This window comes from Columba livia, chromosome 7 (assembly GCF_036013475.1).
Source record: "Columba livia isolate bColLiv1 breed racing homer chromosome 7, bColLiv1.pat.W.v2, whole genome shotgun sequence".
Taxonomy (NCBI): Eukaryota; Metazoa; Chordata; class Aves; order Columbiformes; family Columbidae; genus Columba; species Columba livia.
In genome coordinates, this window is record NC_088608.1 from 16,116,994 (window position 1) to 16,134,019 (window position 17,026).

General features: G+C 42.9%; 1 long non-coding RNA gene across 2 annotated transcripts; it reads right to left on the reverse strand.

The window, feature by feature from the left end:
• Positions 1 to 273: 273 nt before the first annotated feature.
• On the reverse strand, positions 274 to 16,161 carry LOC135580013 (uncharacterized). Of its 2 annotated transcripts, none has more exons than XR_010474018.1 (3): positions 16,050 to 16,161; positions 12,243 to 12,346; positions 274 to 765 (listed from the first exon to the last, which is right to left on the reverse strand). It is a non-coding gene; the product is annotated as an uncharacterized LOC135580013 (long non-coding RNA). The 2 variants fall into 2 exon arrangements; XR_010474017.1 differs by lacking the exon at positions 16,050 to 16,161 and adding an exon at positions 12,549 to 16,043.
• Positions 16,162 to 17,026: the final 865 nt, after the last annotated feature.

Genomic DNA, 17,026 nt, shown 5'->3' on the forward strand with positions numbered 1-17,026 from the left:
AGCCATGGAATAGGAGCTTTTGGCAAAACAATGAGTGGGTCATATCTTTGCACATGTGTGGAGGTCACCTAACAGACCCTGTGTACTAACACAGGATAAATATTAATAATCTCATATTTCCAGCTCCTGCTGTTCCCATGGGTGCTGGGAAAATAACTAGCCCTTGTCTGGCAGTGTAATACTGCAGGACTTGTGTGAAGTGAACATTGGCTCTGATTTGGAAGATGCTGCTTGCGTGTCTATACTCATATTTCATTTGTAGCTGACCTTTTATTTTATGAGTTAAACACTACTAACCAAGAGGCTAAGGTACAGCTGGTGGTGTGAGTAGTTTCTAGCAGATTCCTTCTTTGAAGCAGCAGTGATTTTGCTGGAGGTGAATCAGAGGGGACAAAGCAGGTAACACACCCAGATTGATGACATGTTCATAATATTTAATGACCACAAACCAGAGATTTCCATGAGATCATAGTTAGTCTCACACATATTCATTACAAGGAAGAGTTTGGGCAGGAAACCACCTTTTCTTTTTTTTTTTTTCTTTCTCCTCTGGCACCAGTCCTGGACCAAGGCAGGGAGGGTACAATCCATTGTGTATGTCCACTGTGAACTTGGCACTGATTTCCAGGAGAGTCAAAACATCATATCCTGCCGCTGCAAAGGGATTCATGCACACCTATCCAGCAGGAGACACCTTTCACCTCTGGATATTCCTTTTTTCATCAAATATGCAATGATTTTGGTAGGATCTCAGATCAGTAACCACTGAAATAAATAAATGATAATTACCTGTAAAATGGAACCACTCTTGAATGCAGCATGGCTAAGACCTTAAAATGCTCAGGGCACTTGGAGTGAATGAATCTTCATGAATCTTGTGGCTTTTTCAGATCTATATCCCATAAGGAACAAATACTTGAAAAAAAACCAAAACTGCTAAAAATAATAAATATTTTAAAATAATTGTTTCCTGTCAAAAACACAACCCTGTGCTACAGATGCTATTGTCACAACACATTTATTTGCTTCTCACTCTTCATTCTATGTAGGATAGATAAAAAACAAATTCAAAATGTAAAATTCAAGGAAATCATAAAGTTGATCTTCCAAGTTGATGTATTTCTCTGATCAGTAGAGTATCCTGTTTCAAACCTCCAGAAAAGAGTAGTGTTTTCTAACAACTGTCAAGATTTTTCTCACAGTATCATGGCTGAGCTTTCTTTCCCTAAACAAGAAGATCTACCTTCATGAGCAAATTGGGTCTAGGCTTTTACTTAATGGGAAGAGAAGTGTTCTTCCTAACTCCTGGAAGCGACGCAGTTATATCCTGACACAGGAGAAAGTAAAGTTCATAACAAGTGTCAAACTGGAGGGAAGGTATTAAGATGTGTTCACAGATCCTCATGGAATATCTCCACCACAGAGAGGAGAAATAACCTGGATATAGGAAATATTATACAATGAACTCCCCTCTTTCTTTAATCACGACTAAGCCAGTAAGCCTGTGATGCAGAGCTGCTGAAAAGACTTTAGTTATGGAGTCAGAGATTATTTTTCTAACTAAACTCAGATTATGACCCTCTGACAATACAACTACTTCTTTAGTTCCATTTGTCATGTCACAAAGAGCCTGCCCTTCCTAAATGAACTTTGGAGCTACTGCATAACTAGTAGTTCTAATTATGCAGACCACAAGAATTTAATTTAAAAATCTGGTTGCATTACTTGCCCCAAAGAGTTTTCTTCAACCCAGAGGATGCAAATTTTCCATCTCATTGTTTTCCCCTCCTTAGCATCCATTAGTCAAGATAAACACAGTGGGGCTGTCTTAGTGGTCGCACCATGTTACCCTGGGTGCGGTTGGCGGAGGTCTCCTTATTTCTTAATAATCTTGTGGGAAATTGACAGAGAATATGCTTTAAGATTAATTCTTCCAGGCTCCAAGATGAAGTTCAGTGGTCTTATTCTGCCCATCTTCCATAATTAGCTCTGTCACACTTTTGACCTAGAAGACACTTGTTTAAGAGAAGCTAGAGAAGAAAGAATCTAGCAAAAGGGTTTTTACATCAGTTTTTATTATCTCTTTATCTGGTTGCTAACTTCATTTTTCTTACAGAAACTTGGTCCAATGTAAGCTCCTCCAAAAGGCAAAAAGGAACAGGTCTGTCACTTAGATGACCATTTCTCCACATTAAATTCAGAGGTACTTGATTATATTGGGTAGCCAAAGTTGGGTGGGTTGCCTACCATCACAGTGCCATCTCTTTCTCCATTGTGCCCCCACATTAGGACAAGTGTGTTTCTCTACAAGGGCATACAAGTTAATTAATTAGTGAGGAGACACATCTTAATGGGGCCAGAAATGTAAATGATATCCAGCCCAGGGCCTTTTTCACATGATATTTTGTGAAAACCAACATGTTACCTGCTGACTTTCGTTCTGTGGTTAGGAACAAGTGTGTGAGCTGCTCTAAAGAGGATTCTGGGGAAGTAACCATCATTACTGGATTCAGATGATTGGAAGCTGACTGATGTTGCGGTCACTTTGGTATCACTTGAGGAATTGTTTTATGCAGAGATGAGTCATGTTATTGGTGGAGCAGAACCTGACCCTAGGGCCTACAAGCAGTGGGAAGAACAACTGTTGCACCACCCTCTAATAACACACAGACCCAGGCAAGAGCACTGACCAGCCAAAATAAATTAATTGCATCATCTAGTGGATATTATATCAGAGACTCCTTCTCCTTTTAATAAGGGTAGTAAAAATGTCTCCATTCATTGCTTTCACTTCAACTAGCCAGCTTGTGCCTTCCAAGACTGTGGAGGACAGGAGCTGGTGTAGGGAGATATCTCTTTCCAGAAGCACTAGTAGAATGAACTCCTTGCTCTTTGAAGCCACAAGAACTTTATTTTTACCAGAGATGGCTAAAGTATACCCAAGATTATCTAAGCTTTTAGTGATCTGCTTGCTTTATCTCTGTCATTCTACCTGCCACTGTTCAGTAGCAGAACAATGAGTCTATGACAGAGAATTAGAGATTACAGAAATCCCTCTCTATTTCCATCACCAGTATGTTCTAGGACTGGGAGTCCACAGCATCATTTGTTCTCTCAAGGAGAGAAAAGAAACACCAAAAATAGGAGCCCTTAGAATTTAGGGCATTTGGCCATCAACCAGATAGATTTGAGCAAACAAAGAATGAAAGAGAGGGAGGGAGGCTAGATAGGGTGAACTGAGAAGCCTGTGCTAAGCCATCCTGGCATTGATAGGAGCATGCAGCAAGGCAAGAGGCTAGGAGGATAGAAGCACAAGTAGGTAAAATGCTGCATAACAAGGTGAAGATGGAGGTTCTGGTGCAATGAAAAATATAGAGCTCTCAAGAAGTGTAAAGGTAAAGGAGTGGGGAAGACAAACTTCTGTTGAGAAATCTCTCTCTTCCTCCACCTCAAAACCTCCAGAATATGGCTGAATCCCGTCACTGCTCGTGGTACTCACTCTCCAAATTTATTTTCTGCCTCTCATAAATCCTTGTTTGGACTTTGATCCACCCAGCAACGTTTTCCATTTTGACTTGATCACCCTTTTCCCAGCTGCCCTCAACCCCACCCAGTCCACTGACTTGTCTTACAGCTTCCACACTCTTCTGTACTTTCCTCTCAAGGCTCTGTGTCTGCCTTGAACTAAGATCCCCGATCCTCCCTTTCCAGTCCTGAGACCCAGCCTATTCTACTGATAACTCTGGTGGATTCTTTCTTACTTGCATTTTCAAAGTCAGAAGTTCCCAAAGTTTTGCTCTTAACAGAGGTGAGACATTAGGGTGTGAGATGAACGAAGCTGAATCCATATTTAAGACAATATTTTTATGTTCAGTAGAGATAACCTGATATTGTTGAACATGCATAATGGTATCAAAACCTCTTTAGGTTTTGGAATAGTGTTCTCCCTTCTATTGTGCCAAATAAGATCCTCTTGCAAATTTTTTCTGCAAGACCTTTCAGCAATTGGTTATTTTAGATCCCTGTGCAACTCAGTCGGGATGCCTGTTGTGTACAATAGGATGGACCAGGTGCGTACATTCTGTTTCGATTAACATAATGCCAGTAGCAAGTCTCTTCTTGCATGGTTCCAGTGGGAAACAAATGTAAGATGAACTGCAGAAGAATTCTACAGTGATGGAATCAGCTAGGCCAGACACCCAGGACAATACCATCTGCCTCTCTCATCGACCAATGGTTGTGGGCATCAACATATGAATCCCTGGGACCACAAAAAACCAGATGCTTCAAACCTTTTGAGGTTGACCTATTGCTGAGCAACGTTTCTAGTGCTTGGCTCTGCCTCAAGACAAGCCTTGAGTTTCACACATTTATAAGGGCAGAAGTCAGTTCTGATAGAATCAGAATGGGTCACCTGAAATGAAAGCTCAGCATTGGGTGTGTAGTAAAAAACATGCCAGATGTCCAACTGGGCAAAACATGAAAGAGGTGTGAGTGGGTAGGAGGCATGAAACAAGCCTTTCCTCATTGCTTGCTACACAGCTGGTTGTAATTTGTCAATACAGGTATTTCAGGGATTTTGCAACTCTTTTTCTACCCTGGTAAGGGCCCTGAATTTGGGACATATCTGATTACCATTCAGAAATATATGTGCTAATGCTAATCGGAGTTGGAACCATACATTGTATGATAGAAATTAGATTGTCTCACAACTTGGAAGAAAACTTCTTGCTGTGGAAGCAAAGGAAAGGGACCCCTGATCATGGCTGTGTGTAGACACAGACTTCATGGCAGACCCAAAGTTTCCCATTCACCTCTGTGATCAGGATAAGGGTGAGCAGGATTTTTGCAAGTAGAGCATGAATGATACAGCACACTAGCAGATACAGGGAGGTAAATGAGGGTTTACATAACTGATTCTCATGTCTCATTAAGTGATAGTGTCATACCAAAGGGGTGAGAGTCTTTCAAATTGAGGGTACACTCATAGAAGCTAGTGGAACCAGAGACAAAACCTGATTTACAGACCTGGGCAGGGTATATTCAACAGGAGCTATTTGCCTTGTTTGCCTTCTCAGAGCAGCTGGGGTTCAGCAGGACAGAGATGTTAACACTGGACTGGAAGAACAAGTCCAACAATCCTCCTTCTCCCACCCCCCCAAAAAAGAAGCTTTCCTCTCCTTCATGCACTCATACACATGCAGGGAGTCTTTTCCTCAAATGGACAGAGACTCCATGACGCCAGAATAAATGAATTGCATAATTTGATGGATTTTATCTTCAATCAAAATGCACCTCTCCCTTTAGCAAAAGAAGCTGTAAAAATGTCTTGATTAAACATGGAAGCTCCAAGGTGATTCTTCTGACTGAGTAGTGAAATGGCTTGAAAGTGACCTCCAGGTTAAGTCCTTTTAGGTTCTTGGCCTTGAAGCTGATAAAAGAATCCCTCATGAGAGCAGACCATTGTCTTTTGAAACCCAGTAAAAAGGAAGATAAATGCTGATGCTTTCAGTTGTCAGAAGGGAGGTGGCGGGTCAGATGAAGAGCGCATGCATGATTTTTTGGGGGGGGAGGGGTTAGTCCTATGCTCTTGGATTGGCATTTTCTTATCAGCAAACAAAGGACATGAGAAATACAACCCAAGAGGATTTCCTATAGATGTTTCAGCAGTCAAACCACTGCCTTGGTTTACTCACCACAGCTGGTGCTGTTAATACAGTAGGCCTTGCAATATGTACTGAGTAGACATTGCCTGGCAGTCTGGGTCAAACCCAAGCACATGAATGAGCCCAGGACAATAAGCTCTGCCTATGTGACACTAATTTAAAAAATATCCAGGTGGTCCTTGTGCCTTGGAGAGGCCCCAGACCTCTGGCATGCTTTAATGGGTCAGAGAGAGGAATCACGGTCACATCACAACCTCGTGGACTTGTTCTGAGAGTAAGCAGAGAGACTCATTCCCCAGGACTGTGAGGTGAACAGCTTAATACAAATATGCTATATTTAGCAGGAGAGCACTGCAGAGGCTCTTTGCTGACCTGGACTGGACCCTGTTGGCCTTGATGGCATAATCAAGCCAGGGAAGTCTTCTCCCTAGGGTAGTGGCTCTCAAGTACATTAAATGGGCCAACTATGGCTAGCAGAGCACATGGCTGCACAAAATGCCCTGCTGTACTGCCCCAGCTTGTCCTTACTTTTCTTACAGCCTTGGCTGGCACCTGAACTGTCTTGTCATCATCCAATAAAAGTGTGGCCAACCAAGGGAGTTACCCAAGTTGGAAAAGTTACCGCTCACCCTCTGCACCTAGCTGACCATGTGAATGCTCCTCACTCACCCTACTTGTAAAACAGTCTCTCCAGTCACCTTCCTGTGGGAGATGTGGGAAGCTGGCAGCATCCAGACCAGCTGAAGTGGCTGGGTAAACCTTTGTGTTTGTCTTTTCTCCTCCTACCCTTTTGTCTGGTTTGTAAACCTGTAAACCATAACTCCTCAGTGTGGGAAGTCTCTCCTGCTGAACACAGAACCCAACACACCAGAGCAGAGTACAGCCCACAGGTATGACTTGAATGGTGATGTTGGTGGTAAAAGCTCGATGAACCCTTTTGAAAAAGCCCAAATATCACATCTTTCATCCTAAGTGAATTCTAGTCATGCAGTTATTACTTCAAATTACTCTGTAGTTTTAGATGATAGCATTCTACCCTTTTGGCCTTAAACTGTGAGAATTATGTTGTCAGTATTTACAGGGTGACTCCTGCCTGCAAATGGACAGACAAAAAACAAAGTGCAGCACCATGTAGATGAAAGGTTAGGTCCACCAACAGCTCCCCGAGGAGTGATGCGAAGAAAGCTGATCCCCACCTGCAGTCTTTACAATACAGGGGGATCCAGCTGGGGGGTCTGCACCATCTACCCCAGCAGTAGCCAATGCCTCCACACAGATGCAACTGCTGAAGGGAGAGGCTGCAATGCAGACCTGAGACTATAGGAAGTGCCTGGACCTTTCTCCTGGGGCAGGGACAGGCAGCTGACCACCTGCCACATGCAGAGTAGGCTGTAACCTTGACCGCCATCTCTCTTTTGGGTTTTCAACCACAGCTTTCCCTCATCAGGCTATTGCTCATCACAGCTGGTAGGACAGATTTTAAACTTGAAGCTTGATCCTGAATGAAAAAAAAAACAACTCCTCCACCTTAAAGAGAAAAGAAAAGCATGGCAAGGGGCAGTCCACATGTGTTCACAGTTTCTGTAAAGCACACATCATCTTTCTCATTCCCAGCGATTTATGGTATGTGGCATTCTTCCTCTGGCAGCCTGCACTGTCAATATCCAGACAAACAGACCTAGCCTCCTGCTTCACTCCCCCTCTTCCTCAATGAGGAGGCAGCAACACTATCTGACATAAAATCCTGGAAAGACAAAAGAAAGAAATAGCTGAATTCTACTTCTCCAAGGCTGTGGTTGAGGAGGCAAGACAGGTAAAATGCACCAGGCCACAACATTTGTGAGATCAAATTCCAGTTCTTGTCTGTCTTAGAAGGGCTGACCCTGATAATTTCTCTCTGTGCTGGACTTTGTGTGTATATATTTTATTTCATCACGTTTTGTTTTATTTTATTTTACTCTACTTTCCCTCCCTTGTTTGTGAATATTCACAATGAATTTAAGACAGCTCTTCTGCTCAGATTTACAGCTGTACAGAAAGCAAGATTGTTGCTATTTATAGCCATCTCAAGTTGGTTTCATCTGCCTACACAATCAATTAACTTCAGCTCCAACTAATTTTACAATCAGCCCAAGAAGAATGTCTCTGGCATAATAGCTTGTTTTCTCCTTCTTCTCTCTGGAGCTATAAAAAACTCTGTTCCCCTTCCTTAACCAAGTTCTGTACCTGAATACAGCAATAACCAGACTCATCCTCCATGTCTTTTGCGTCTTAGGAGTTTCTTCCTGGCTGACTTGACAGAAGAGCATTTGCTTTGCATGATGGAGATCTTTTTTCCCCTCTCCGGTGGAGGTTTGGAAAGAATACTCCACCATTTATTTTTCCATCAGCTAATTGCAAATATTGAAAGCGTCTAGACAGGAGGAAAAGAGCTTTATAAATCATCAGCAAAAGGAATTTCAATGTTATCTTAAATCCCACACAAATACTTTTAAAATATGTTCAGTAAATATGTATTTGTATATAGAAAAATTATCTGACCTGGAACTCAGGTTGAGTGAACAGCAGGAATTTAAGTATACAGGGGAGGGAATCACAGAACAAGGATGTTGTAACCAGCCCACAAACAAATAAGATACAGTAGATTAAAACTGAAGGTATGGTGAAAAGCAATGCTGAAGATAGTTGTTTGGGGCAACTTGGATGTCAGTAATGTCTTGCCAATCTCATCTGAGCTAGGCCAGAGACCTAAGACTAGAAAAAGCAGAGTAAACTCACTCGAGTCCCACTGCAGCTATAAACTTTTCATACAGTGAGGAAAGGCAAGGTAAATGAAGGACAGTGAAGACTCCAGACCCTTCCAGTTGGCCATTGTTACAAGCTGCAGCTCACAAGTGGTTCAAGTGGTATAACCTGAGGATTCTTCAAATAGCAACTGAAATCTGTGTTGATCCTGGCATCAGAGTTCCTATCAGTCTCAAAGTAGAGAGATGTCTCCTCAAGCCCCAGTGGTGACAAGACACTGTGAGGGCAAATTTGTAATTCTACCTAGTACTTAATGCCAATATAACCAGTAGGGCTCATAAGGTGTCCTCTAGTCCATCTTCTTCCACGTGGCAGGATCAGAAATTCTTACATCAGTCCTGACAGGTGCTGCATAAATCTGTACTTTAAAACGTCCGGCTATGAAAGTATTCCTTCCTCTTTTCCTGAGCACTGGAACATAACCTGAAACATAACTCTAAGTTGAGTTGTAAGCCCAGGACTTTGTACACTTACTTCTGTAAGGGAGCTTCTAGAGGGTCACAGACTGAAAGCATTGCCCTTTGGTAGTCCAGTCTCAAAGAATCTCCCATCTTAGACATGAGATTCCTGTGGCCTGTGGTTTTTCAGTAATTCTACATGGCAAACACAACTTATTTAGAGAAACAAAAATATTGTTTGTCCTTGTGGGATAAACTATTTACTCAATTCCTTTGAAACTGTCACTTCTCTTTCAAAATCCTAGAGGTTTGGTGGGTTTTGTTGTGTGTTTTTTTGTTTTTTGGGTTTTTGTGTGTGTGTGTGTTTTTTTTTTTTTTTTGTTATGTGGGTTTGTTGTTTTGATTTTTTTTTTTAGATTCTTGCTTAGCAGAAAATAGTGTGTCTTGAGGAGGAAGGAAGGCATGTGTTATGTATTCAGTGAGGGTAGAGGGAGAGGGTTTTTTCCTTAGAAGAGCATCAGCCTTGGGATAGCCTCTTTCCCTTTGAGTTACTGTTCAGATTTGGGTAGAGTTGAGGGCAAAATATGTAGGTAAGGACATGTGTCATGTGTCTGTGAGAGTATGAAGTACAGGGAACAGAAGAGGCATGTATGTTAACAACATAAAAAAAAAGTCTAAAACAATGAAACCTTTCACTGATGGTCTAAAGCAGTCCCCACTAACCCATCTGTGATGTTTCAGCATCTTGTCTCTCCTTTCAGCTGCCGTCATCCTCAAACTGTGGTCCACATGTGGCTGAAGACACACAAGGCTATTATGAATTATATTTTCCTTTAAGGTTTGAAAAGGTACATCATGACCTGCAAATGTTTTAGGAATTGTTCAGTTTGTTTGCTTAAAAATGTACTTGCCTTTCCTTTCCCTGGCAGCAATGCTCTGATTGTTTATGGAGCTGGGGATCTGTTCAGCTTCCCTGGAATCAGGATCACAATCAAGAATCAGGTCCTTGCCATACTCTGAAAAGCTCTGCCTTTACTATGTACCAGTGCTAAATAATGCTGTAGGCACTATGACTTCTTCTTCTTGATAATGGCAAGGAGGAGCAAACACATTTTATTCCCCAACTCTGCAGGCTCCCAGGAGAAGCCAGCACTCATCAGACATCCACAACAGCTTTCCTTCCTGCTAGGTTCTATTCCAAGAAATGACAGTGAAGCTCTAGCCATTAAAACCTTCGAATTTCAGGGGAAGCTGATTCTAACCTCTATACCTATTATGAGCTAGATGGGAGTTTCTGACCCTTGAGAAAAGCCAGATTACAAAGCAGAATATATCAGAAGACATGGCTATAGCCCATCCTTTACTCCTGGGATATTTTCTATCTGCCTGGCAAGAGAGGGAGAGAGAGAGAGAGATCTGAGTATCACTCCTCTCACCAGCTTGTGCTGCTGCTAGATTTGGAAGTAAGGATAACACATGGATGGAAGAAACCATGTAAGCTGAAGGAAGCAACAGAAGTCAGTGGGGATTTAGTGGCATTCTTGGAGAAGGAAAAGAGGTATTGGTTGCTGCTTCCCTGACAGTGAGCTGGTAATTTGGCTGCTGGCCTCACTTCTGTGACATGGTGTTTACAGAGGTTGCTATAGGAGTACGGCAAGTTTCTTTAAGCTACAATTGCTTCAGACCTGCCACTAACACATGAGAAAGGCTGTGGTAATAGCTTCTCCAGCTGACATATGTGGAGAATGGAAGAAGTCAGAAGGAGCATTTTCTATTTTGCATCTCAGAGTTGTTTCCAAGCACCATTCCACTAAAGCTGGGTGTCCCCCACCCCCTCACTCCCAGCTGTTCACTCCACAATTGGAAAGAAATATGGCCTAAATAGCAACACAAAGGGCTGCGAGCATGGACCTCAACAACAGTGGTGATATGACATGGAGGGAGCAATGTGCCGTGGTTCAGAGACTGGAATAGGCAGCCGAGGCTGCATGCTGCCACAGGAACTCTTACAGCTCCTGTATTCAATACCATCTGTCTTATGAAACTGCAGGCTTAGCTGCTGATAGCCTCTAAACCCCATTTTTCCTCTACATCACATTTTATCTTCCCCTTTGCAGTTGGATAAAGTGTATTAAAGCCAGCTATAAAAGCTGGGGGGAGATGTAGAACTCACATATAATTGTCCCAGAATAACTGTCTTGCTCAGAGTCACCAGAGCCTTTCTTATACATTTATATGGCCATAGGCATTATCAGACACAACACACTTGGCATTGCTCCATTGGCTTTAACTGAAAGACCGATCTGGTTAAACATCTTCATAATTCACAAGGCCAAATGAAGTTGTTCCTGGCCTGGTGGTAGAAATGGTTGATAAGAGGGCTCTCCATGACTGTGTACATAATCTTTGCTGTTTGATGTTGATTTTCCATGATCTTTCTCCAAGTTCAGTCAAGCTAAGAGAAATTTGAAATCCCTGTAACTCACCTTCTGAGATAACCCCAAATACTGGGTTTGGTAAGTTAGAAAACCTACACAGTAGATTTGTGAGACTGCATTATTTTGAAGTCTGTTGTTTGGCTTTCTACTGTCTAAACCAACCAGTCACTTTCTTTCAACAGAACAAGGTAAAGAAGATCAGGTGAACTGATGATAACAAGTCTTCAAAGACGAAGACTTTGGCTGAAGACCCTTAACTGGCTTTGGCTTGCATATGTCTAACAACCTTGTAGATTAAACCAGGATGAGCCTGCTTAACTCTTGAATGACAGACTTCTGAGAAGAGCTATGCTGAGGTTTCTGAGCCATCTTGACATTTGTATAGCCCACTTTAAAACATATTTGGAAATTAAAGCACACTTTTCACAAGGGCTGAAGACGTGCTTCAAAGCCCTGGCTGGTTTGCTAATATGGTAACTTCTGTCTCCTTCAATTTCCCACAGAGTTTGATCTTGATACAACATTCTGCTTCACTTCCTGCTCTGGGGTACATTGAGCATTTATCTCTGCTGTACAAAAGCTGCTGCTTCCCACACTGAAGATAGATGCATGATCCTTACAGATAATATGTTTCAGGATAAAGTGCAGCTACCTCCACAGGACCGCATTATCTGACTATCTTCATGCACATCCAGGACATCCAAGAAATGGAACAGTGTGGTTTGAAAGAGAATAAGAATGGAAAAGTTGCAAAGGCTCATGCTTAATTCCCATTCTACTCCTGCAAGCTGTTCATTTTGGCTGTGTGGATGACTTTCAGAAACTCTGTTTGTGCTCTTAGGTGAGATACTTGTCCCTGCTGTAGGAATTTGTTTCTATCATTTCTGTATTTTCCCCCATTTTAAATGTCATCACAATCTCCTTGAGACACCCACCTCATGAGAGAACTTTCCTCTGGAAGGCGATCCAAAAAGGGAGACAACAGTCAGTTCTCTCCCATGGCACTCATCAGGGCAGGTGGATCAGCTCTTTCATGTGTCTGTAGAAAAACATGTGACATAATTTAAATAATAACAATAAAAATTTAAAAATCCACTGGCTACCGAAGCTTGTGACATGGGGAGAGAAACTTTACACAAAGACCTCTAGGCCATCAGGGGTTTAGTCAGCTCCACAACAACAGGCTGAGCAGGCAGGAGGGATAAAGAGCTCAGTTTTCCCAGGAGGGATTTGTTACATACCTCTATCGTTTCTTTCAAAGCTTTCTTTGCTCTACCTGGTGCAGGCACTGGACAAGGGCCAGGTGGCCTTTGTGTCCCTGGATGCGAATCAGCCGGGAGCTGGGGGAAGCTGAAACTGCAATACAAGCAGAGCTGCCAGTGCATTAAGCTGAGCCACCAGTGTCAGCCCTGAGGACGAAGGTTATTCTTCTAGTGTTTGATGCCAACTGGCACAGCCTCCCTCTTCTTCCTTCACACAAGTGTTGCTTGCTCCCCCCTTCCCCTCCATGTTATTTTGCCTTTGAAGTCACTTCATCAAGAAATTCTTCCTCTGTCAGGATTAATCTTCCGCCTGCCAGGCCATGAATAGCCACCTTTTTGTGTGTCTGCAGCATGTTGCCAAAGAAAGGGAGCAAAAAGGAGTGGGTGAGCCTGGCAGAGGTAAATGGCACAAAGGATCATCAAGAAATCCTACCCATACCTTTAAATCTAAAGCAACACAAGGTACTTAGGTACCTGCCCCTTCAAAGCCCCTTCTCACACAGGGTTTTCTCTAACCTGGTTAAATTTCAAAAAGGTCTCCAAGCCATAATCCTATATGGCCAGATGCCTATAGAGGAATTTTCCCCTGACTAAATCCACATGGTGAGAGCAAATACTCAGGTTCCTGACACTTAAAGGAACCTGAATACATATTACCTAGAAATAGAGACATGCCTGTACCAGGACCTTGGCTGTCCCAGGGGATGCCTTTCTCTGTTCTTTGTCTGGAAGATGATCTACGGTTCCTAGACATCTCTGATATTCATTGGGGTTCAGACTAGTGGTTATTGGCTAGGCAAATCTGTTTCCATGATGCTGAATTTACTTCCTATAAAGCTGGAACATCTGAATATGAATTTTGAGGAATATCGGGATCATCTGGATATCTGATTGCTCTACAACCGTGTAGGAGCTATCTAAGAAACACTTCGGAGTCACAGGGCAGCCCAGCCCTTAGGTAGAGACCTTGACAAATGCAAAGCAGACTGAGTTAAAATCTAATTATAGGGAGCATCTCCTAGGACATGTGGATCCAAGATGCTTCATAAGAAGTAGGAGTCAAACTAATACTTTTGATTCTTTCAGTGAGTATACTACAGAAAATACTATTGATTTTTGTGCAAAAAATCTACCACAGCTCCTAGCACAAAGAGCCTTTCATGGATGCCTATCCCAAGAAGTGCAAGCCATTTTCTTGTTACCTGGTCAGATGCCAAATTTCCTCAAACAGGTCAGATCAAGTGCCTGTGTAAAACATTTCAAAGGTGAACCTATCCAGAGGAAAGCAGGAACAGGATGCTCAGCAATCCTGAATCAGGCTAACTAAGGTGGATACATAAGAAGTTACACTATCAAAGTCCTTTTTCCCTGGATTTGCTGGTGTCTTGACTCTTGCTCTCTCTTGGCTAGCAGTGAGGTGTCTTTTAAAAAAGCCCAAAGGAGATTTCTAATCACAAAACAACACGCTCTGGTGGTTGGAATACTGGGATGGGATGCAGGGAAATTAGTTCCTGTTCCTATTCAAAATGATAGTTTTGACTCTGAAAACCTGATATTGCTTTTATTTCCCATTTTTAACCTTTACACTCCTCTTCCCTTGAGACATCTGGAAGAAGGACCTTGTCTTTATATATGTGTGGCCACTGGACTAGGAGAGCTGAACAATTTTGGGGTTTGTTTTATGTTGGTTGGTTGGTTTGTTTGTTTGTTTGGGGGTTGTTTGTTTGCTTGTTTTTTCATAAACCTCTCAACATTGTTTTAATATCAGTTCTGTCTTTTAGTAACCCTTACCTTTGAGGAGCAAGGGAAGCTCAAAGCACCCCAAGCAGGGGAGATAATTAAGCATTAGAAGCTAAAAGGTCAGACTGATTCTCCTTCCCCCTCTGTCTCCCACAACTCCAACAGGAAGCCAGACAGCTTCACAGGAAACACTACCCTGGAAATCTGCCTCCTATTCCATTTTGCATTCCTGCAGCTCTAAATACAGCCAAACAAATTTCATTGTATTGTTAAAGATCTGATTCTAACACTGTTTCTCTGCAGTATAAAAATAAAGGCTCGTGCCTCCATTTTTTCAGTTTCTTTGAGTCACAAAGGAGTCTTTTTAATGGTGCTCTGGTGCTGCAAAATCAGGGTGGAGTAAAGGTTTGAATCATATCTGAGTGTACTCCCCAGGCTTCAGACTGGAGAGGCAGCAGGTGCTAAGGACTCATATGGCAAGTTGAACTGAGAAGCAGGCTTCATGGCTGCGTAATAAACTCATGAAAATTGGGGGTTTATTAACGAAAATGTCGACAGACCTTTAACTTTAGTGGTGCTACTGGGCATCGCTATATGTAAAAAAGAAAACTTTCTGCACTTAAAAAGTTTATTAGCTGTAATTTTATTCTGTTTTTTTGCTTTCCACATATAGAATATGTGCTAGGGAAATGAGCACTTTATTCTCTGTGAAACTAGAGATTTTTTTTCCCTTTTCCTAGAGGATTTAAGGGTATTCTTTTCTAATACATGCTTTGTTTCTCAAGTTCTGGCATGTCTGAAAGTCCAACCCACTCCTGTGAAGTTCAGTGGGATTGTTGGCTGATTTCAGTGCAGCCTACAGCCAGACTGGGAAGTCACTTACTGACGAAAGGCACACACCTGAAAGAGTGGTTCAGACAGAAGGGGAAAGCCTTGTTTCTTTCTCTTTGAAACACAGCTTACTCCATCCCTCCCATGTGTGTTTTCCCAAATTAGATCAAATCCTGCCAGCAAAAATGACGAAGGAGATGACTGACTTTTACTCAATTACAAACTGAGAAGTTTGCCTCAGGGTCTCAGAAACACACAGTTCCCCAGGACTGACTCCCTAATATTTCTTTTTGTTTCTGTAGACCCTGCTCTGCCTCCATGGCTCTCCAGTGGTCCATGACACCAGTGGTTTGGAGCAGAGACCCAACCACAACCTCTCCTGCCCAGGGATGTAACACCACCCTCTCCAATAGCTTCCTCCTACAAACACATCTACTTTGCTAATTACTCTGGAGATGGAAGTTCACTGGGTGGACTACCTTCATCTTTTGGAAGGAGGCACCATCCTCTCCATACTGCTTCCTCAGACCTCAGAAGCTGACAGCCCTTGCCAGCCAACAGTTTTCCCTTGACAATTATGTTCTCTTTGTGGGGAAGGAAAAAAGCACCAGGAGGTGTGTCTGCATGTTCCTTACTCATCAGCAGCTTCTTGGTCACTGTTGGTTATGGCCAGCAATTGACAATGCCTGGAAAAACCAGCACCACCCCTCTAAGACCTCTCCTCCTGCACAAACCAGGCTAAACTTTTCTCTCCTTCCATGGCTGTGCCCATGGAGGGACTTAGGGATGCAGGGCAGCCTGCCCAGGGCAAGGAAAGCCAACCTTGTCTCTGATCAGTGTCAACAAGCACCAGAGGAGAGGAAAATAGCTCCTCACACTATGAACAGGAGCCCATGCATGGTATTTTACCTGTGCTCACCATGAAACCTTTTGGCTTGTGGGCAGGAACACAGACCAAAGCCAGGAGGTCATCAGCAGCTTGTTCAGTGCAACAACTTGCTTCAGACTCCAAGAATAATCTGAAACACAGCAAGGCACAGGCTTACTCAGGTCACTGTATGGAACAAATCAGCCTGACGTAACACAGACCATGTTGAAGATCTGCAAGTCATTATCCATAATGATTATTCAGAAAGGCAGCTGGCATCAAAACCCTCTTTCCTCTCCTTCAGTCCAAATCTCTCCCCCTCCCTTTTTCTTTCACTCCCTGGTGCTTCCAAGTGACAGAGTATCTGAGGATTGTTTCCCTCCTCTTGTGAGTCATCAGAAATCAGCTCAGGAGCAAGCCATGGTGGGGCCACAATGAAACACTAGCAGGAGACAGGAAGCAGAGAGAGCTGGTCACATTCAGTTGTGCCCATCCTCCTCCTCATGGAAGCTTGTATCTGGTTGGGGTGGGAAAGCATAGAGACAAACACATGAGGAGATGAACTGTGAATGCATCTCTGTTCTGCCTTGCTGACACAACAAAGACAGAAGGGGAGCACTCCCAAGACTAAAATAATTTGCCTTCACCAAGAAGGCAATGGATGGTGTAATGTCCAACATCTAGCAATTACCTTCTAGCTTGAAAACACCATAGACCTCTCCCTCTCCTTTCCCCAGGTGGGAAGCATTCATTTGCCTGCACACCCCTTCCCAACTGCCACCTCCCCACCCCCACCCCCCACTCTTTTCTAGCATTTGCAATAGCAAATATATTCCTTTTCTTTACCATTACAGCAGGAACAGAGATTAATCCACCTGGTAACCTTTACTTCTCCTATTGTAGTCCCATATACACAAAGATATGCAAGAATAAAAGCAGCACAGAGCCTGGGGGAGTAGGAACTTTGACTGGGGGTGATGCAGAGTGCAGAAAAGCCTTTAGAAACATTTGACTGTAC